Source organism: Opisthocomus hoazin, chromosome 11, assembly GCF_030867145.1.
Source record: "Opisthocomus hoazin isolate bOpiHoa1 chromosome 11, bOpiHoa1.hap1, whole genome shotgun sequence".
Lineage (NCBI taxonomy): Eukaryota > Metazoa > Chordata > Aves > Opisthocomiformes > Opisthocomidae > Opisthocomus > Opisthocomus hoazin.
Window position 1 is genome coordinate 11,677,826 of NC_134424.1, and position 22,368 is coordinate 11,700,193.

A 22,368-nucleotide genomic window follows, 5' to 3' on the forward strand; every position below is an offset into this window, starting at 1 on the left:
TCTGGTATCTCAGGGTCAAAGTCTCACTTTTCATAGGTAAATATTTTAAAGAACTCACATATTAATGAGATATTAATGACATATCAGTAGCCCAAATCAAACCAAGTTCTGCTTAGGCAGTTATCTTGGACAGAAAAAACATTCAACCAGTGATTCCGAGACATGAACTGGCTCCAGGCATTAAAATGAGGACCATTTGCTACATTGCCTAACTATAGAAATTAATACAGCTGAGGCTGGGGATTCAAGACAAAAAAGCTACTTGAAGATGTTGGGAAGGTCCCTCACTGCCTGTTGAGAAAAAAAACAAACAAACATCAATACAGCTAATTTTGGACAGCTTTAAAGCTTCTTTGCTTACTACAGTAGAATAAAAGAAAGTGTCATAGCGATGGCTGTAGTCATCTGATGATAATGACCTTCAGCCACACCAGGTCCTTTAATGCACATGTGCCTAGCGCTGCACTGAACGGCCTATAGATACATACATCCAGGAGCACCCCTGCACATATGGTCCCCAGAGGGGTTTTTCAAACTGCTCATATGAACTGCACATTAAATTACATTTAGCTTGAGCGATCAGCAGCTCATCGGTTGACCTCTGGCTCTGATTCTCAATACTTAGAAGCATCTGACAAAAAAAGCCCTTAGAGAAGGCACAGGGTAAGAAATAACTGTGCTAATTAAGCTATGCAACATGTCTTGGAGAAGAGTATTCCACTTTAAGGACACCCTGACATTTCTGACCCATTACAAGTAGCAGCAGAAAAATTTCAGGAATTTAATGTGGAGTATTTAATTGAGACATAGAGGAAAAGAAATCAGTAGAATTTAAAATTGATTTCTCCCTTACAGCTAAAACACATCAGCTTGGAAGACTTCGTAAATATTCTCAGCCATTAATGTGTCCTTATTTTGATTACAAAGGCAGTGAATCATATCCAAAATGGTGGAAAACCATGTTGGCCTGGCACATTTATAATTGGTTCTTTGCTCACAGTGCAAATGTACATCCAATAGTCCTATTGCCATACCCTGCTTGGGACTCAAATACCATTTTTCTAATTTATTTCCATAATTTGAACTTACGGGCACAGAGGAATGTTTTGAATTTTACGTATGGTAAATACTTCTTTCTGAGAGTGAACCTGTAAAAATGCAGCCAATTTAATAATACATTAAGCATCTTTCACATCTAAAAAATCCTTAACTCCTACAGTATCCTCACAGGAAACATATCCAGATTCACTGTGTTACTGAAGAGAACCTGTCAGAGTCTCTCTTTTTATAGCTATAAAGATGAGTTCAGAGCACAGCCCAAAGCTCTGAATGTTTGGGAATTTGGACTTCAGCTCATACTCATCACAGATGTCAAACCTGGATAGCCTTTCCGTACTTCTTCTCTATGTTGCTGAAGATTAAGTTAATTGGTTGTGATTAATACAGGAGGGTCACAACTAATAAAAGTCCATTACATTCAGGGGTTTTTATCAGTGACTGGAAGAAGGCATAAATACTTGGATTAAGTCTCTCTACACATATTTCTCAGTTTTTCCCATTAGAGGGAACACGGAGGACTGGATATGCAATCTGCTAGCACACTAGTTTGTGCCTCCAGCTATATTTAATTCATGTACCAGTGCAGCAGCTTGCTACTACTGCTAGCCGAAAGAATTACAGTGGAAGTGACGGACGAACATGCGAAGAACCAGAATAAAGACAGCCTACAGTTACAGCATTTTCTCTGTCTGCTCTCCTACCCAGAGCAGTATCCTGCAGAGAGAGAAATCTAGATTCCATTGAAGGGGACAAAGTTGACTGGGAAAGGCAGAAGCATTCCTTTGATAGCAGAGGCAAGGAAGAAAACTACCTAAACTCTTCCCTTGCAAAGTTTCCACTGGACCAAAACAAGCATTCAGTTTGGTTATGTCCGAGACTGGCTTTTTAAATACTTCACTGGGCCTCCTATTCTTTCTCCAGTTCTGGATGCTGCATCTCGCGCCCTTGTGGCTTTCAATCCTCTCCTGTGGCCACGCAGCCTGGCTTTGGGAAATCTCTGCTCTGACTCACGGCTGTCCTGCATTTCCTGATGGCCTTGTGCCAGCCTAAGCTGCCTTATAGGGTAATAAGCTATTTACAGGTTTAATACAATAAGGAACAAGAGAGAATACATTTCTATTGTTTTATTTACATGAAGAGCAATGTAACTGGCTCTCCCTGCCTCAGTCCTGTGCTATTAATAAAGTCCATGTAAAGAGTACTCAAATTTACACCACGTGTAGAACCTGTGAACATAACTAGTCTCTAGCTAGAATACTTTCCATGCTATTAGTCTCCATATAGCCCATTTTTCTGGGACACGTGACCCAGAAATGTGTCGTCAGGACACCTGTAGTCACTGGACTGATGAAAGGAATTCAAGGGAAACAAAGAATAATGTGGCTTCTTCCAGCCTCCACTCAGCTTGTTGCTACTGCTCTCTGACAAAGTTAGCAAGGCATGAAAAAGACGTAGTCATCCCAAACTTGGCCCTGGTTTTACCTTTCATACAAGGCTGTTATGCAATGCCATATTTTTCCAGATCTTATTAAGAAACTAAAAATCCACAGATGTCAGTTTTTAAAAGCAAATAATCACTCCCACACAATGACTGAAAGGCAAACTTGTACCTAAAGACTTGCAACTGGTATCACTCATTTTTCATTGTCCAATCAAAATGTTAAAAATAAAAATAAACAGAGCCCACAGAGAAAAATACACTGGATTTTAACATTCTTTCACAATTCATAACCAAAGCTGTGGTCAGCAACACGGAGCGAGAAAGTCGTTTGGTTATAAGTCATGACTTTAATCACACAGTCTCACTAGCGTCTCATGGAAACCTTCCAAATTAAATGGATTTTCAAATTAGACATTCAGACTAAAAATGAAACATCACAAATATGCTCTTTTGTCTAGAATAAATAGAATGAAAACAGTCAAATGCTCAGGAAGATAACTGATGCAATATTGTTCCCTTGGGCATCTTTGTTAATGATTAACCCAGTGTGTTTTAAATGCCTAAAACAATGAAACTAGTGGACAAGCTATTCTGGTCCTCTGGGTCTGGACTGTCCTCCTAATCTCTGCTCACCAGGCCTCTCCACAGCCACATCCTTCTAACGCCCTGCTTCTTCCTCCCAGCCTTCAGCTGGTGACTCACTCTATTTAATCAGGGCAGCCATCGGGATATTCACCCAACAAATCAGAGCAACCCTTGATCTCATTGCTGTGACCTCTGCCATGACTGTTCCCAACTTTTGTTTATTACTTTCACTCATTGTGCCAAATCTAAACTTAGACTGTCAGCACTCTGGGGCAAAGCTCCCATGATGTGTGGCACCAAAGCCCCCCAGTCACACAGTCTCTGCATACCTTGCGCTGCCCAAAGGGATGAACGTTAGTTTGTTAGTTTAGTCTGGAGAAGAGGAGGCTGCGGGAGGATCTTATTGCTCTCTACGAGTACCTGAAAGGAGGTTGTAGTGAGGCAGGTGTTGGTCTCTTCTCCCAAGCAACTAGCAATAGGACAAGAGGCAATGGCCTCAAGTTGTGTCAGGGGAGGTTTAGACTGGATATTAGGAAAAATTTATTTACTGAAAGAGTGGTCAAGCATTGGAATAGGCTGCCCAGGGAAGTGGTGGAGTCACCATACCTGGAGGTATTCAAAAAACATATAGATGTGGCACTTTGGGATATGGTTTAGAAGGCATGGTGGTGTTGGGGTGACAGCTGGACTTTGTCTGAGAGGTCTTTTCCAACATAAGGTTCTATGAAGCAAAGAAAGGACCACAATCCTCAGGTCTGATTAGGTTTGAAATGAAGGGTAAAACTCCACTGGCATCAACAGTGCTGGATCAGGCAGAAAGGGACTGATCCGGGAGGTACTGCTGAGTGCCCCTTGAAGGGTCTGCATCTTCTCTATGGTGAGGCATTTCATCTTGCAGATTAAAATCCTAAAGCCAATGAACCATTTTACTGAGAGCTGCAGAACTCCTCCAGAAACTCTTGTTAGGAAGTCACTGGTCATGAAAGACACACAGCATTAAGGACTCTTGAGATGTATGAGTCACCAGAGGGTATTTTATCTTTCTGTCTGTATTTTCTCCAGACAGAATAAAGGAGATGGAAGATGGAAAGTGAGGCTATGTCACAGCAGAGGAATGTCTCAACTTCGAGGAAGATAAGCCTTTTCCACCAAAGTCAAGTAATCTTCAAAAGACAACTATGAGCTGCATTGCCATGCACTGTACAGAGTTTTTCACTGTCTCTTTACTTATCAATGTTATCCTTATATTTTGTATAAAAAATTACATTATATAGCTCAGCAGATCTTAAGATCACCTCCAAGTCCAGTTACTAATCAGAATGAGGAAGAACATAAATATAAGTGTCAGGACCTTTGATTGTATCACATTGACAAGGGATACTGTAACAACAAAAACAGTCAAATCATGTCTGGGACATAGCATTGGATTATCCGGGCCATAGATTGGTCCAGTCCATCTTGCCTTGGCTGCATCACAGCCAGGACACAGGCTCGCACCGGCTGGCAGTTTCCTGGTATCTAAGGTTATCCCTCTGCACTTACAACATTGTAAAAGGCGAACACAATGAATAGTCACTGCCTCACTGGCACATGTTTTGTATTAGCTGTGGGTAATCTCCCCTCTCCCTGCCCTTCTTCATTATCTGGATAATTGGCTGCAGACCTTCTCTGAAGGAGTGGGTTTGGTAGCCATCACAGGAGTGGATCATGAAAGAAGGAGCTCAACTGTACTAATATCTTAATGATAAGAACACAACAGCCTCATCACACAAAGTTTCTGCCTTCCAGATCCCTATATTTCAGATCTCGTTCTGCATCCTGCAGTCAACGCCAACAGTTCTACACAGGCCAGGTACCCTCCTCTGCAGAGTTCATCAGCCCGAAGTTTGTCTAGAGGAAATCCCCACTTCAAATATGGATTTTAGTCAAGTTTGATGATGCAAAAATATATCAAAGCAGCAGCCTGCAGAAAAGCAGGGTGTGGGCAGCAGTGAGCTGCAAATGTCCTGTTGCAAAGGTGCCCTATTTTTTTTTATGCTGATAAGCAACAGAAGGGCTCTAGGGTGCTGAAGCACTTTTTGGGCTCTATAGCAGCAGGAACTCTTTGCTCAGTGGGGTGGAGCTGGAAGCCTCAGGCTAAAAAATCTGGCTGGTCACTCTCCAGACCACAAGGATTTCAAAACATGTGGTACCCATGGCTGGATCTACCCACTTGCACACATTGCTTTCTCCCTATGCCATCTACTCCCTTCCAAAAATCCCACAATTGCTTTTGTTGTGACAGCTCAGTTCCTTTCTCTGAAGGAAAACACGCAGCACTTTTGGACTATATCTGATGTAATGATTCTGTTCAGTTTCTGAACTCCCCTTTAGCCGTAGCCCAGGGAGTCAGCAAAGGGATAAATCACACTGAGCTGCACAAACATTGTCTCCACACTGCATTCATAGGTGTATCCAGAGAGAAAAAACACACACACGTCAGGACATAGGATCTGACTCAGAGCTACCTGGCAAGGGTCACATGAGGCACCGGGAACAAATAACCTGGGGAATTAATCTGTTTCATTGGAGCTAAACAAGGACCTCAGCCCATGCAGGCAACAAGAACAACAAAAGCCTATTTTTGCATTATTAATCCAACAATGTAAACATATTTCACATTATTTCAGGATTTCTATTCTTAGCTATACTGTTCTGTATGGGAGACAAGAAGCAAGGCTTGTAGTCATTTGTGAGTAATAGGAGGCAAAGAGTTTGTAGAAAACACACATCTAAGAGTTATTAGCTAACAGTAGAGCCTTCCTTTCCTCAATTCTACATTTCTGATTCTGATAAAGCTGTTCCCTCTGTTACACTATTATTTTCCTGAGATTTGCTTATTTACTTAGCTATTAAAAGTCAGGTACACAAGGGGCTGTACTTGCCTTTTTACTGGACACAGTTACTGTGAGCTTCCAAAGAAAAGTCCCCCCTGTATCAGCCACCGCACATTCAGTTTGGGATTGTGACTTCTCCGAAATATCTAGCGATATAAATTCTTTGAACGAAGGGGGAAGGAGCCTTATGCCACATATATGGTAGCATGGCTACGCAGAGATAATACATTAGCTTCAGGAGACTTGTAACAGCAAGTTTTTTTCACTGCTTTAATCAGCTAAAAGTCTATATATGGGATGTTACTGGAAATCATGTGACTTCCTGAAGTTCAGCTTCCCCTGCTTGTAAACATGTGTAAGAATTTCACTTTCTGATTGCTGGAAACTAAAAGTGAGGTAGTTCTCAGTAAACTTCTGCTCTACAAAAAAAAATTAATGTTCATGAAAATAATTTATTAACTTACGCTATCCTTCTAAAACTGCAATATTCAGCCCTAATCATCTTTTACAAAGCTTGGATGCATTGACACAAAGGTATGAAATTTCATAAATTTCATTATTTATAATAACTTTGTCATCAACAACAAAAAAATACCTAAATGAAATTATATTAATTAACTGCATTTAGTTGCATTTTCTCCGAGAATTTCAGCGTGCTGAGAGTGTGGGAGAACTGACTCATTCTTTATGAGAAGAATGCAGTATAAATCCTGCTAATTATTTGTACTGAGAGAGGTATCTACAGTTCATTTATTACACAAGAGTTACAGGGCTCTGGTACTTTTTCAGTAAAGTCCCATTAATATTGCAGCTGGCTACGCTACACACAGTCTGTAAGATCCTGAGAGACCATGTTTCAGATTGGGTGGAAATACTTTAAATATACTTTTGTTCTATACTATTTTAGTATTTCTTCTTTGAACATACTGCCCTGTGAGGTGAAACGATCTCAGCAACATCAGCAGGACCAAAAAGAAAGCCTTGGATGCAGCCAGAATTCAGAAACAAGTATTATGCAGCAACAAGAAATATCACGCATTGTTAAACGGTTTTTTGGAGGAGTGCAGGACTGGAAGTGACTCCCCTGCCATGTATCAGTCCCCTATTATTAAAGGCTATGTTCCAGAATAACTCTCAGAACTAGCTAACGGGTTGTTAATCAGTAGTCATTATTGTATAAAATTGGAAATTCCACCACTGGACCAGCCATAGCATAAAAATCTATACATAGCTGTATTCATTTGCATAAGCTAAGAAAAAATGGCAACATGCAGGGAAGAGGAAAGGAGAAGAAAGTTGATGAAACCAATAAAGGAGATGATGAAAATTACATCAAGCTTGAAAGAACTTGTCAAGGCCTTATCCTGCTATAGATCAGATGCTGTAGTTAGCTGAACTGCTCCACCTTTCCAATACATTAAAATGAATCTCACTTAATTCAGTGCCATTCGTATTGAGACTTAATGCTCGTGTCTGGCTGTCTATAGCATATACATTAGGAAGCCCGATAGCATCGGTCAGATAATATAGCTGATGTTCCCTCTACAGCCTAAAATGTGGTAAAAATACAAAATAAAGTTTTGGGCTGAGATGACTCAGAGATCAGCATCAACTTGCCCACTTAGAAGGCCCTAGGATGTTTGCTTCAAATAGTATCTTGGTAACAAATTCGTATGTCACGTTCACATACACAAATCCATACATAATGAGATTAAAGGTCACAGCTCCTTAGAAGAAGCCTTGTTAATACTGCAATACAAAAAAGTCTGCTGTCTACAAACAGAAAACTTATAATTCAAAGGCACTTCATTAAGTGAACTGATCTGTTTCTGCGGCTACATTCTGTAATAGCCTGTAGCAAAAACAGCCCCACTCTCCCCCTTCCCCCCCTCCATGTTTTTTGCCTGGCTTTTTTTATCATGCTTGGCTTTCAACTGGGAGCATTACATTTTGGGTAAAGGACTTATTCTGAAAACTTACAAATTCTAGATAGGCTGAAAACAGGGCTTTTTTGTCCAGGAAAAGTTCACTTTGGTATCCAAGAGCTCCATTAGGAGGACAGGAGGGAGTCCTTGCATTATGTATCAACAACAGACATGTGAACCTGATAACAGTTTATTTTAAGGGTGCCATCACAGAGATGAGCTCTATAATCAGCAGTAACAGGAAGAATTAAGAATGGAAATCGTTAGACTGCTTGCGAGAATTAAACTCCTGCCAATCCTCTAGAAAAATTTCCCTGCGAAGAGGACACCATATACCTTGAGATGTTTACAAATAGCATCAAGGAAAAAAACCTCAACAAATCTAGTAACAGAAGTACGTTGGAGATTAAGTGTACCCAAAGAGATGGACTGGGTCAGCTATAGGGCTAGGTTATTACTGTACTAAAGCCAACAGTCACCTGAATCATGGCACAAGCTGGCCATGAATATCCTGTAACATGCCCCTAGACCCTTTCTTTATCTTGCATGGTCACTAGTCACATGTGAAAACTATGGCAATTTCAAGTGCCATGATGAGATCTGTACTTTTTTCCCATGGGTTATTTTGCAAACTAGAAAAATAGATTTGGGGAAATGTCTGGGAAACTGAGGTCACATGCTTTGATGTGAAAAACCAGCCTGCCTCAAACGACATATTCTGAGCTCAGCATTAAACAGAAGTTACCAGTTTCTTAAAAGAAAACACAGTATACTTCAAAAGTTAAAAAAATCTTCCGCATGATTGGAGCAGAAACCTCATACTTGATTTCTGTACATTTGACATGAACTACAGAAACCTCTGATTAAAAGTTTAGCACATCTCAATGGATTCCAAATAACCCTAAGGGCAGCTCCAAAACTAAAGGTAATTATGAAAATAAACTCTCAAATTTCTCAGACAAATCAAAGGCTTAGTTTAAACCCTGAAAAGAAACTTGTGGAGACTGGTCCATACTGGGTCACCAGAACTGGAGAGAAGGGTTGGTTCTGCACCACTCTGGTCAGGTCTGAAGCACTCCTGTAACTTTACACATACATGATCCCTATGTCTTCCTTAAAATTATTTCTGCATTTAAGAGATATGCACATAGCAGTCTTAATTGAGTGTTACCTACAAATTCAGTCTGGAGCATCCTGCAAAGTTAGGTGCCTTCAAGAGCAACTCTCCCAGGGCCCTTGGCATAGAGGTCTGAAGATTAAGCATCACTTGCTGGACCAGCTAGCTGCTATTTGAAGTTGTACAGGCTTGGCATAAATTCACTTAGTCATAAGAGTGTTCCCAAAGTCTTCATCTTGCTAGAAACAAGCCACAGTAGAGAGTTTCCTTGCTCAGAAGTCCCTAGGTCTGCCTCATTAACATTCAAGAAACCCTACCTCTACTTGTTCTCAGGGTCTCACTCACGACACTGTCTGCTAACTTCCACCCTCTCCAGCACCTACGGCTCCAGGTCAGTATTTTAGTCCCTGTAATAGTAATTGGGGCAGTGAGGCAACTCAGTTCTGCCTTGTCCTCTGGCCTAATACCTCCAGTGCTGGCTCAGGGCACTTTGCTCAGCACTGGAACAGGACCAGTCCCTCCATCTTTGAACCTGAAAGATAGCACTCAGGAAACCCACCAGCTGCAGCTGGCTGCAAAAACCTCCCTGTCCACAAATACCTCTCAACATAACACTATTAATGCTATTAACTTTACCTCTGCATTGTACCTAGCATGTAGCCATAGCTAGTTGTTGCACCGCACAGATCTAATGTTTGCTTTTTGACAATGGTCTGTGTTGGCTTATCAACCTCTGGACCCTCCCACCCCTGACTCAAACCTGTGCTATTGCTATACTCCCTCCAAATTGCCCAAAATCTATTGCTTGCCTCCTTCATGCCCGGGGATGGTAAACAGGGGGCTAGGGACATTGTTCAAGATATCCTTTTCACAGTGCTGATACTCCTCTTGCACTGACACTGGTTTGGTATTATAAAAGCCCACATAATTTTCTGGTGTTCTGTTTGTTCTCTGTGATTTCCAGGGGAGAGTTCAGCAGGTTTCCACAAACCTCAAAACTTGGCTACAAGGAGATTTGCATTGCAGAGGCCCTGGCATGGCAGGTGTGACAGCAACCTGATGGTTCTGCAGGGCATTCTGAGAAACAGAGCTCCCATCAGCAATGGAGGCACTGCAAGTCCCTTGTCTGGATTGAACATTTACACCACTAACAACTGCTTATTAATGCTGACACAAAAAAATCTCCAATATTCAACATTTAGAGACCTTTACCAAACATTTGTAAAACTTAGAATGCGTTTCTTAATAATGACAAGATACAAAATCAGTAGCATAAGCTGTACTAATTTTCTGGTCTGACTGTATTTTCTACTTTTTTCAATAGTATGAGTATTATAAAATAAACCACCAAAGTTCCAAACAACAGTGGTTTTCTTTTAACATACATAAATCCAGAGCCTAGCTTTGGTAACTTTTGAAATGCAAGGACAGTAAACGTGGCCATTTGGAGACTCACTCAAAGGTATACTGCCTTATTTCTGCATATGCATTAGCTGTACGAGTTACTGTTTCTGAGGCAGGAGAGAGGAAAAAGGATATTCCAAGGGGACCCCCTTGACATGACCATTCATCTGTCTACATCAGCAGTTCCCAAGCTTTTCGGCTCACAACCTCATTTCCGGGCTAGTGACCTCTCTTCCACCAGCACTCCTCGGGGTTGTGGCCCTAACTTTGGAAACTTCTCATCTGAACCAGTCAAAGTGACAGCTCAAGAATAATTTTCCAGTCAGTGCCATGTTTGTTTATGCTCCTGAGTAGCATGATTACCCTGAAGTTCAGGTTCAAACTTGTGTCTTCACTTGTTTGTGAGTCTGGAAAAAATTTCTGGGTGTCACTCAGCCAGCAGCTAGTGAACTCTGTAACTTTTGACTGTTCTAGTTAGAGACAATTATATCCCAACTGACCTGGTATGGCATTAAGCACTTGGCTACAAAGTTCAGCTGTACCTGGATGAAGCAGGGATTTTGCTTCTCTGCAGAGCCTAGAAACATCATTGCTTTTTCTGCTTGCATGTCGTGATCATTCAGATATAACGGTTACTGTACTCAAATCACTCCTTATACAGTAACATGGTTTCATCCACCACACCGTGCATCCTTACTGCCTCATACACGGATGCTATTGCATGAACTCCAATAACCACTTTCCTTCACATCAGTTTGTCTTTCTCTTTATAGTCACTGAGAATGTGTCGTTAGTGAAAATGCTAACATTCAGATTTCTAAATCTGCTTTGTCATCTTTGCTCACTGGTAAAAGGGTTGGGAAAAAGAAAACGCAAAGTGGTTTGAACAGATCTTTAAAATACTACTAAAAATGCTAAACTTTCAGAACATTTGCAGCTTGGATGTGCTACAGCTAGTCCTACTTTGGAATTTCCCTGGAATTAAAATCTTCGGGATTTTTTTCAACTACCCATTTCTCCTGTTTTCACATCATACCCCTGCTCAGTCTGTGAGTCTCAGAGGTGGTTCCACTACTGCATTAAAGGCTAGTTCCTTTAGCTTTGCTGCCCATATAACCTTTCTCACCTGGTACTCTCTTACTCTAAAACTAAAGCAGTTGTTTGACTTTCTATTTGACCTCAGTGTATTTCAATGATACTGTTTTTCAATGTAAACAGCCAAGAGATATCTGCCTAGACACACCAGGCTGGAATTTGGGGAATGTAAAGTGGAAGCTCAGCAGTAGTGGCAGCACCTGGGAGCAGCCAGCCTTACTGCCTGCGTTTGGAGAACACGGAATATAAATCTTGAGTCCAATGGGAACAAGTTAACATGAGTATATGAGAGAAACTACCACCATCCACGCAGTTCAGGAGATTGAGTTACTGAAGACCAGCAAAGGAGACTGAAATTTGGGTTCTGTGGCTTAGCACCACTCAGGCACGTGTGAGTACACGAAGCAGTCGCGTACAACCCCTTTTTGCAATTATTCAGTCTCCATATGAGGTTTAAGCATCTGACTTTGGTTGCTGCCAGTAAAAGAGATTAGACTGAAAAGGTTTCAGCATGAAAGACAACCAATGAAGCCAACGTCAGGGCTTCTCTTTAGCTCAAATATGAGGGGAAAGCCCCACAGCCTGGAAATGCACAACAGCAAATGAGGAAAATGAAGTCATGCTTTGTTAGAATGAAACTTGATGCGCTCTCCCAGAGCACATCATCAGCAAGATAAGTTCCTGTTTGAGCCTGCAATGACTTGCATGAGACCATCGCTTGTTTGCTACTATACAGTACTTTCAGAAGGGTTGTTGATTCCTACTTGAATTGCAAATGATTTTCTTCCTGTCTTTTGTTGACACACCGTGCTTATAAGAGTGCACCAAGGTCAGGTTTGCCTTCCACCTTCCCCTATGCCATTACGAAATGGAAAACTGGTGGAAATGTCAAAGTAATCAGGCTCGAAAAGCTGTTGGGGTTATTGCTGCAGAGCTGAGCATTCTCTGAGAAACCTCTGCCTGACACTTCTCCAATTTTAGCCAAGGGGTTCGAGTAGACATGAGATTTCAGGTTTGAGGGGGAGTTTTGTCTGGTTGTGGTTGGACTTTGCCTTTTTTAAAAAAAAAAAATAAAATAACAATTTGGATTTCCTTCAACTACGACAGAATTAATAATTTTGCCAGTGAGGATAGAGCATTGGACAGATCCCATATCTGCAGATACTAATCCAAGTTCATGGTTAGACAACACGTGTTTTCATGAATAAAGTTCTACATAAAGTAAAAACTGTACTGTTAAAGAAATGTCAAAATCAAAATAATCTTATTCATCCTGGTAATGTGCATTAAAGTATTCATAGTTCCCAGCTCTGCATAGACTAGATGGAATTTAGTAAAAACAAAACTAAACAAAAGAGCAAGTGGACAACTGAAAAGATATTGAACGGTATAGGAGATAAACTTTCCCTTTGAAGAAAAAGTCCACCATTAAAGGTTTGTAGCTGAAAAAGTAATTGCACCACAGCTATTGTGGCTATGTGGTGTCTGTGCAATCAGATTAGCCTCCCATTTGATTTATCAAACACACAGGCTCCTGTTTCAGCAGTTTACGGAAGCATGCTTTGAAGTGCACGTTTTATATCTGCATGAAGGGCTCATGTACAGGTGCAACATTTGTAAAACAGCCAAGCAAATACAAAGGGGCCTTTAAGGCAGAGACTCCCCCAGCTTAGAACAGAGATTGTTCTCTTGAAGATTACAAGACCATTCAGCTAATGCTTGGGCTCTTTCTGCTGATCAAAAGAAACGAAACAGCATGTAGAAGTGTTGGAAAGAGGTAGATTCAATCTTGCCAAAGATACATTCAGGACTTTTTTCTAGTAGCAAGGTCATACGCTTTATTGATCCACTAAATATGACACTGGCAAATATTTTTTTAGAAAAGGTGGATGTCAAGGGCGAAGGGAGGGGTGTTCAGCTTGATCTCCACTATAGCTGTCAAAGACACATATAACCTTAGTGGTTCATGTAATTAAATATCCACAGGTCTGTCCTACTGCTGCCAGTGCAGACAAGACTCCAGCAGATATCCTCAATGTATGTGTTTTAGACTTCAGGGTACCAGCAGGCCTACCCTAACAAGAATAACTTGGGGAAGGGTGGGGGGAGGTTGGGAAGGTATGTAAAAGATGAAAGTGCTTTTGAAAAAAAACCACCAAACTTTGCACGAAATCACGTAGCAGCCGCAAAGCAAGGGATGAAGAGAAAGTCTCAAGTGAACTCTGCTGGCTGCTCTGACAGCTCTCCCAGAGGAACGAGAATTGAGCTGGCACATCCTGGTAAGGCTCACACTGCCAAGGATTGTACACAAAATGATGCTGCAGGACACATTCTGCTCAATTTATTACAGGAAAGTTAATCATGATTGCTCATTTTACTCATCAGTTCTGAATCTGTGCCCGTTAACCATATAAACTATATAGAGGGAAAAAAACAGCTGGTGAAAGAGCCTTGCAAGGTGGCAAGGGAATTCACTAAAAATGTGTAATTCTGAGTGACTGTCAGAAAGTTCAAGGGTCCTCCCATGCGATCCTGTACCTGTGAAAGGGAAAGGATCCAGACAAAATAAGACCTTTTTGTGAAACTGAAAAATCCACATAGTCCTTGGAAGGAGGGTATGAACTCTTCAAAATAAAAGCAAGGGTCCAAAAGGAATAATTCACCACAGTTTATTACTTCTTGCCCTTCATTAGCATATTACTCCCTCAACCAGACCAGCAGAAAACAGACACATGCAGAAAACGAGTGCAGCGAGTCTTTTTCCACCAATTCTCAAAGTAAGAAGCTTAAATCTACTATATGATGGTAAGAGATTGTATCTGATACACCAAATCTACAGTCCCAAAGATAGAAACATTTTATCTGGGAAATGACAAAGATCCTACAAATTTGGAGGCTGGTGAAATTAAGACAAATTTCTTTGAAGGTGCTGAAGGGCATGAATGCAAAAACAAGACCAGGGAACCTGAAACTAGTAGTGCACAAGACTATGAATCAACAGCCCAGTGATGCTGCGGTCAAGCAGCCAGGCCGGAAAAAAAAAAAAAAAAAAATAGAGTCTGCAGGTCATGGGTATTTGAACCTGCATCTGAACATATTTACATTCAGCGTAGTGTTATCCATGTGTCATGCACAAAAGCAGAACCTATTTCTGTGCGCTACCCTTGAGGAATGCTGCAATACTGCCTTATGACATGACAATCACTCACAAGATGGGCACTTCTCTAAATTAAGTGCTTTCTAACACCAGATAGTCTTTCAGACTCGATTTGTAGAGTGGATGCTTTTTGAAATAGCTTGCTGTCCAGTGACTTGGAGTCACATGCTTGTGCCATTGATCATTCAGAGATTATTTCACAAATTCTTTGGGAAAATACTCAGGCTTGCCTAGATGAATAACAGAGCTGTGCCTGCCACAGAAACTCCCTTCTCTGCCTGGAACAAACTGAAGACAGGGGGAGATATTTCCACAGTCAGCACCAGAGCTAAGACTAAGGAGTGGCAGGCTCTTACCTGTAAGTTTGAACTCCAGGGTTGTTGCTAACAAGAACAACCACAAAAATTAATGGTCGGTGGATTGACACAAGTAAAGACATTTACCACGTGAGGGGACAGAATTAGAAAGGAAGGCTGGGAGCATATCTTGCCACCTCCCGTTGTTTCAAGAAATGCATCCCTGCAGAGATGGGTTGGGGACGCAGATTGAGCACGCAGAGGGGAACAGGTACAGCCAGACCTAAACCCCAGAGGGTGGCAGCTCAGCCACCTCTCGGGAAGAGCAGCAGGGACTCTCCTTGCCCCTGGCCAGTGCCTGGCTATGTCCAGTGAGTTTAAAGGGATCTCACAGCAATATGATATTGGAATGAGGTGCACTGGTGTGGCTTTTGCATCTCTTGCTTTATTAATTACTGGATTTACATGTCACTGGTATGGGAGCATCTGTGTATCTATGCAAAAGGCAGTTCCCTGTTCCCAGTTATCCTAGCTGCTTATGAATAGCAAGGATAGAAAGCGGGGCACAGCAGTTTTAGAGGGACAAAGTGATTTTTGGATCCTTGCAGGTCCCTTCCTTTTGTCTGGTGTGCACTAGAGCACCTTGAAGACAGCTCTGAGATGTGCTCTTGTTCCCAGTGCCCACAACGGGCCCCACTGCAGTGCATTTCAGTACGGCTCATTTGCAGCGTCCTGGTGCAGCGTTTCATGAGCTGGAAGGAGTACACTAAGTGGGTTGTTCATGCCTCTCCTGCCCCCTTTCTACAGCCTCCGAGAGCTGCCACGACAGCGTATGAGAGACTACACGAAAGCAGGAGTCAAGTCCTGCCCCAGGAGTATCTGAGAAGTTTGTCAAATAAACAGGCTGGTAAAGGTGACTGGAAAGTCTGATGTGCACAAGTGCAAACCTTACATGACAAATCATCCATGGAAGGAATCTACCTGCCTTCAGTTATGTCCGAGACCACCACAGACCACAAGCAAATATTCCAAAAGACATCAGGCATTCACTGGTATGAACGAAAGCTGTTCCACTGAATCCTACACAGCAAGTTACCACAGAACTAATTCCCAAAATGCTTTGGCAGGGCTGACAACGTGGCCGTCTGCTGCGTACCACCGAAGCCCGGCAGCCTTCATCTGCTCCATCTCAGACATCACTGCGTAGGTGGCCTGACTCGTTCTCTTAGGTGTACCTGATGGACTTAAAAGAGGATTTAGGCATCCAGAATTAGGCTTCAGAACTGCACTGAAGTTACAGGCCACCGGGAAATTGCGCAAACAGCCCTTCTTGCTGTCCAAATGTGAGTGCGGATGCAACTGAGGGCAGCGAGTTCTAATGTATAACTTAAAGCTGCTGTAAAATTCCTTGCGGAAACAAGAGATCTATTTTATTTATCACAAATTTGCTAAGTAAGGTTAATACCTTGGCATTGACCCTACCTTCTATGCCCTTCGTAATACTACCATGTTTTGTCCCATTAAGATTTTACAGCAGAAGAGATAACACGCGGTCAATAACCCATTATAAACAGGCACTTTTCTTCTCTCCCCCTCCCCATGGCTCCCACCCCGTTGTAGCAGGGAAGATAACGCTCCAGAACTTGTTTCCGATGTCAGCATGTCACCAGCTTACGCCTGAAGAAAAAGTGACTGATCAGCCATTGTAGTCTTTATCCTGGCAGTTGAATAGCCTGCGTGAATATCAACATTATCATAAATCATTGAATTGCTGGAAGTCATCTCACCATCAGAAAGAGCTGAATAGCAACCATTTCTAAATCCTTATGTACATTCATTTACAGCAGCTGAGCTGTGGGGGAGTATAGACACCTATTTTTCAGCTACCACAATAGTCACGCCCTTCCTCACTTTAAAAGCAAATTCGTTTGCCTTGGTATTAGTCTCAAATAATAGTTCCAGAAATTGATATGGAATCTCCAACTAAAACTAAGATTAAGCTGAGGCTACCAAACTGCTTTATTCCTCAAGACACATTTAAAGTCCCCAGCCAAGATTCTGATCTTGGTGTGAATACGAACATTTAAAAGCCACTGCTTTAAACTGGTGTTTCTCAGTAGCCCCAGTGTAGCCATAAAGATCAGAATCTGTCCTTAATATCTGTGCACATTGGTACTGTGCAGCACTAGCTCCAGACTATTTATAGCTCACACTATATATACACACTGCAGCTTCCAAAAGCATATTTTATCTTTTGGGAGGACAATGCTTTCAGAAATGTAAAAAAATGCTAAGGTTTTTTCTTAAAAATAAAATCCTTAACCTGGAAGAGTGGCCCCATGCTGCCAATCAGATAATAAGCTTAATTCTTACATCACACTTTATTTGTAGCTCACTGTGTAGTTAATGGTTGCAGCTTATCTAACAGGAGAAATGCGAGACCAGAGTTTCAGAACAATAGAAACAAGGCTGTCACCAGCAGGCTGCCAATGAATCATGTCCCCCCCAGCCAAGCTCTCCCAGAAGGTCATTTGTAAGAAGTTCATCTCTGCCTGGAGCTGGCAAAACCCTGAAAAGTTTCTCAGTCTTACCCTAATAAAACACCAAGCAGATCAATTACCAGGATAACTTCACCTGGTAGTATTTTGAAATTCTGTTGATTGCAAGGCTTAATAGAAAAGGTTACCAAGTGAGTAGGCCTGTTTACTTCTGTGCCTGGGATTCTAGAGGTGCTTTTACCTTCAACTTAAATTCAAGGTATCTAAAAACCAAACTTCTACAAACCTTAAGACGAAAGTGATTCACCATTCTCTTTCATGTTTTCATAAACAGAAAACAGTATTTTTAAACACTAAGTAGCTTTCTTCCATACCATTCAGAACTGAAACCCTGAAATCACCAAAAGACAGTAAGCTCTGTAAAAAGGTTTCGCCAAGAAACAGAAAGCAACACTGACACTTTCTCTTTCATATCCAGAGAGTTATGCAGGAAAAGGACAAGGAAGTAAAAAAAAAAAATCATCAGGTACTACCCATATCAAATATGGAAGCTGGTTTTGCTCATACATAATTATTTTAAAGTAACTGCTCTGTCTGCAGCTTAAAGTGAAAAAAAAAACCTCTTCTGTTGCACTTGCAAAAGAGCTCCAGATTTTCAGCAAGAGGGAAAAGAACAGATGATTAGGGGAGCTGTCCTTTAAAGAAGAATGTCATTGGCACAAACAGCTGGCAGTTAGTGGCGTATTATTTGTATGTGCAGTTGCTCATGTTTTTTAACAGATAAGAAAGCAATATCTCATTTGCAATTCAGGTGAGGAACATGAGTGGCTCTACAGCGCCACTGGCCCCTGGGCCATGTTTCTTATCGTATCAGAAACATCTGTCACAGTGCAAATGAATTCGCTATAAAAGCACATCAAATATGCTGTTTCAGGATGAGACAGCAGCCTGCAAAGAACCTGGGAAACCAGCCTCCCCCTATAAAAGCTGGGATCGTCTGTCCCATATTCACCAGCTGGGAGGAGGGCAAGCACTAGGAAGGAGGAGAAAGAGTGAAACCTTGGAAATGTCACGATTATAAGTTATCCCTTGTCTAGAAGCCGACTGTGCCTGAGAACAGGCTTGCTCACAAGGGTCGGGCGGTTCACATGCAGAGTGTGCAGACCTGCTGCAAAATGATTATCACATCACTCCATACCGAGTCCTCTGCTGCTCCAGTCTGCCAACAGACCTGACTGATCCTGGCCTTTGTGCTCCAGAGGACTTTACTTGAGAAAATATCCATAGGCTGGGGTAGAAAAGGTATGTGGGGAGGTGCTCAGCACTGGGGTTACCAGCAGAAGTGAACTTGGGGGGACTTCACACCCACAGGCAGAAATGAATCCGTTTTAAGGGCAACTGACAACTTCCAGTGGAGGCAAAGTGCATCTTTAATCCATGTTAGAGGAGAAAATCAGGATGGGTTGAAAACAGCTCCTGTATCCATATTCATCGCTGCTGTGACGCTGCACCTGGCACAGATTTAGAACACAAGGGTTTGTAATATAGGCCATGTTTGTCTCTGGTGGTGTTCTCCAGGGCTGGGTCTAATACCCCTGTGAGTATGACAACGTTCCTGTGCTCCTCTTTAGCAGGGACAAAGACAGCTCAAGAGGACTTCAAAATCTCTTGTGCCTAAAAAAAGACCTAGAAATGCTTCTGTAGCTCTGGAAGCAGGCGGCTGGAGTAAGACTCCCCATCTGTATCACATGGAGTGACTGTTTCCTCCTGTGCCTTGGGGCTTTTACTACAAAATACAAGAGAAAAAGGACTGTCTTTTGCCCTTACAGAGAAACCCCTCTGAACTTCAGCTGACGCACAGCGGAAAACTATGGACAGACCATTACCTCTTTAGCCCATGCACAACAGCCAGGCACATGGTGCCTTTTCTGTCCCACCAAATACCACTTTGGTGAGCCTATACAGCTGCTGCTGCAGTTGTGGATGAAATGTGAAACACCCTCATTTTCCCTGTTAAGATGTACTAAAACCAAGCATGCAGTTTAAGAAAAATAGAGGAAAATACCTACTTCAACTTTGCTTCTAATCACAAAACATATATTCTTAAATATGCATACATCAGCAGAAGCAGCAAGCAAGGGTTCCCATTCTAAATCAAAAAGAAACATGCACTTTGAGCCCTCAAATGAAATGGCAGTAAAAGCCCAACCCAATAATTATTTTCCTTGATTTTCAGCCAGGCGAGGCACAAGACAAATAAGTCATCAAGGACAAATAAAAGGAGGTTCATTCATCGCATTTAGAGCTGGAATCTTTAATGGTCACCAAATGAACTGAGATAACTAAGTAACCATTGTAAATATTAATCTTTAAAGGAAAACAATACTCCCAACAACAGGAAGCCTGATAAGACATTAGATGTTGCCATCAGTGTTATGGAGTCTCTCTAATTTCCTTAGTTTTTTCTTATGCCTGTAGCGGGATCAGGAAGGGGAACATATGGTATCTCTCAAAGGAAGTAAATTAACATTATTAATAGCTAATGTGGGAGAGGTGAAACAGTGATTGTTAGTGGTGGTTGTTATTGTGATTTTGTTGGGGGGGAAGCCTGCCTGCTAGTGAGTTTAAGCACTCAAGCCAAATTCAAAATCTTGTATTTATAAACAGAGATCTGATAACAGTTGCCTAAGCATCCATGATGCTTTGCCAGCGCACGCACATGAAGCTGATCTGAAGGGACTGTGTCTTGGGGTTTGTCCCAGGACATAGCTAATACAGATGAGAACTTATGGTGTGGTCCATCTTACCAACTAACTCCTCGCGCAGATCCTCACACATTATTCTTTGCATTCATTTAGTTTGCAGCAGAAAGAACGAGGATGAGTAGACTGGCACTTCTGAGGAACAAAACCTGTCCTCTGGTATCCACTGAGGCAGCTGATCAAGAGGCCATTGAGGATGGTAGGTTCTCACAGGCAGTGGTCACTAATGTGGGACATCTACTTTCAAGCACACAGTGACAGAACCAGTGGGTTCCCGAGGGCTGCGCCCCTGATACGTAAGCGGCAGAATTATTTTGCAGGAAGCGATGATAGCAACGTGCTGTATTAGGATGGATTGAACTGGTGACCTGGAAGGGTATCTCAGTCTTGGGATCCCTTGCAATTTCCCTGCACTAAAAGAAGAATTTACCTTTCTCAGGCCTTTGCTTTCGTCTCCTCCCAAACACTTGTAGGATGGTATTTATTTACTGTAAATAACTTTAACACTCACAGAACATGTTATAAGCTGCAGCCAAAAGGGTGGGACCCTGATTCAAGCCACAGGTCTATTTGTCCCAGAGCACCCAAAAGCATGAAATGTATTCCTCATTTCCTCAAAAGTTCCTGTACTTCCTACTTTCTTTCCAATCATGAAAGGCAATTCCTAGCTGTCCTGCAGAGGTGGACTTTGTGACACCTTTCATGCTGAGACAATCTGCAAAATAAACTTGGGAGATCTTAGTAAAAATGAGAGGACTTGATTAAAATTACCTAGCGAGCTTAGTAGATATAAGCAAGTTGTGGGGAAATTGCTCAATAAATTCTTTAGAAAGATAACATCGGATTTTGGTATCATTAACTCACTGGATCCTAATAAAAACCTGAGTAGCCTAGTAAGAAAATCTTATGCTTCAGGGCACATGGTGATTGCTTTAGAGACAAAGGAATTCCCTCTGCCCTTGAAAGCTTATACTTCAACCGCAAGCTGACAGCTGGATTTTGGGTTCTAGGGTTGAAGAGAACAACTTGAATATCTTAAGACAGTACAGACTTTAGTTATAAACTTAGACAGGTGCAATTGCTCTGTGAGGAAGTCATCTCCCTGCCACACAACTCTACTTGAAGAGATAACTCAGTAAACTCTGATGAAGTTTGTGTCTTAAAAGTTGGTCTAAAATACCTCTTCCTGGGTGATGATGGGATATTTTATTTCTTAAGAAACTCATCACGTTGACCAGAAAGTTCATGAAAGGCTGTGCATTGTTTGCTGGCGCTGTGGAGTTATATGACAGGGATAAATTGTTCTCTGTGTTGAAGCCTGGGTAGTTTATAATGTTGTGAAGTTTTCCACACTGCCAATTTTAGGGCCCTTCAGTATTTCAAGTTATGTAAACTTATAATAAAACTATTCCTCCTTGGCTCTGAAGAATGGGACTTTCTGCTCAATCAGGACAGGGCTGAATTCCAGGCACGAAACAGAGGATGCTTTCATGATGGCTTAGGAGAGGATGTTTCCAAAACATCTATGGCAGTATGAGGAGGCAGCTGTTTGGCCAAGACTTCTACAATCAGGTGAGACACTATCTCAGAGAAATTACATGCATCAAGCCAGACCCTTTAGTGACAAACATCTTCTAAGAAAGCTCATAAATCTGCATATCTTTATAATCTTAGCTACCAATACAATGACATCACCCTGATGATTACAACTCATTACACTGCGGTCATTCACTTCTTGTTGCCTGTCCCCACCTCCCCTCCACATCAGGCACCAGGTGTGGTTGTTGGGTGGTGGCAGATGAAAATAATTCTACTCTAAAACCACCACAACCTCAAAAAGAAAAGCAAGTTACAGTATGCTTCCAGGGAATTACTATACCAATTCCAAAAGTTTAGAGACCTCTAAAGACAAGTAAGGCCCTGTCTTACCTTGGTATCAGTGGGGTCTTGGAGGATGCAAGTCTGGGGTGGCTGGAGAGCATGAGCACTGGGCCATGCAAAGGACACACATGCTGTTAACCCCTGCACAAAGCTATTGCTCACTTCTGAAACATTTTCTATTCTTATCATGTAATTAATCACACTTCGTAAGAGCTTCATGGAAGCGATGAGTTGTCTGGGGGGTAACTGCGGTTACTCAGTTGTAACCTGGA

General features: G+C 41.9%; 1 protein-coding gene and 2 long non-coding RNA genes across 3 annotated transcripts in view; 2 read left to right on the plus strand and 1 right to left on the minus strand.

Moving 5' to 3' along the window:
- Positions 1 to 6,094, minus strand: part of SLC6A6 (solute carrier family 6 member 6) — a 115,421-nt gene extending 109,327 nt beyond the window's left edge. The window contains exon 1 of the mRNA XM_075432913.1: positions 6,010 to 6,094. The gene's annotated coding sequence lies outside the window, so the exon portion shown is untranslated. The remainder of the gene's footprint in view (positions 1 to 6,009) is intronic.
- Positions 6,095 to 6,117: 23 nt separating this feature from the next.
- LOC142362738 (uncharacterized) lies at positions 6,118 to 10,344 on the plus strand. Its single transcript, XR_012765260.1, has 3 exons — positions 6,118 to 6,495; positions 9,337 to 9,394; positions 9,968 to 10,344. It is a non-coding gene; the product is annotated as an uncharacterized LOC142362738 (long non-coding RNA).
- An 8,140-nt stretch (positions 10,345 to 18,484) lies between these two features.
- On the plus strand, positions 18,485 to 21,932 carry LOC142362739 (uncharacterized). Its single transcript, XR_012765261.1, has 3 exons — positions 18,485 to 18,755; positions 20,312 to 20,414; positions 21,666 to 21,932. It is a non-coding gene; the product is annotated as an uncharacterized LOC142362739 (long non-coding RNA).
- The last annotated feature ends 436 nt before the right edge of the window (positions 21,933 to 22,368 follow it).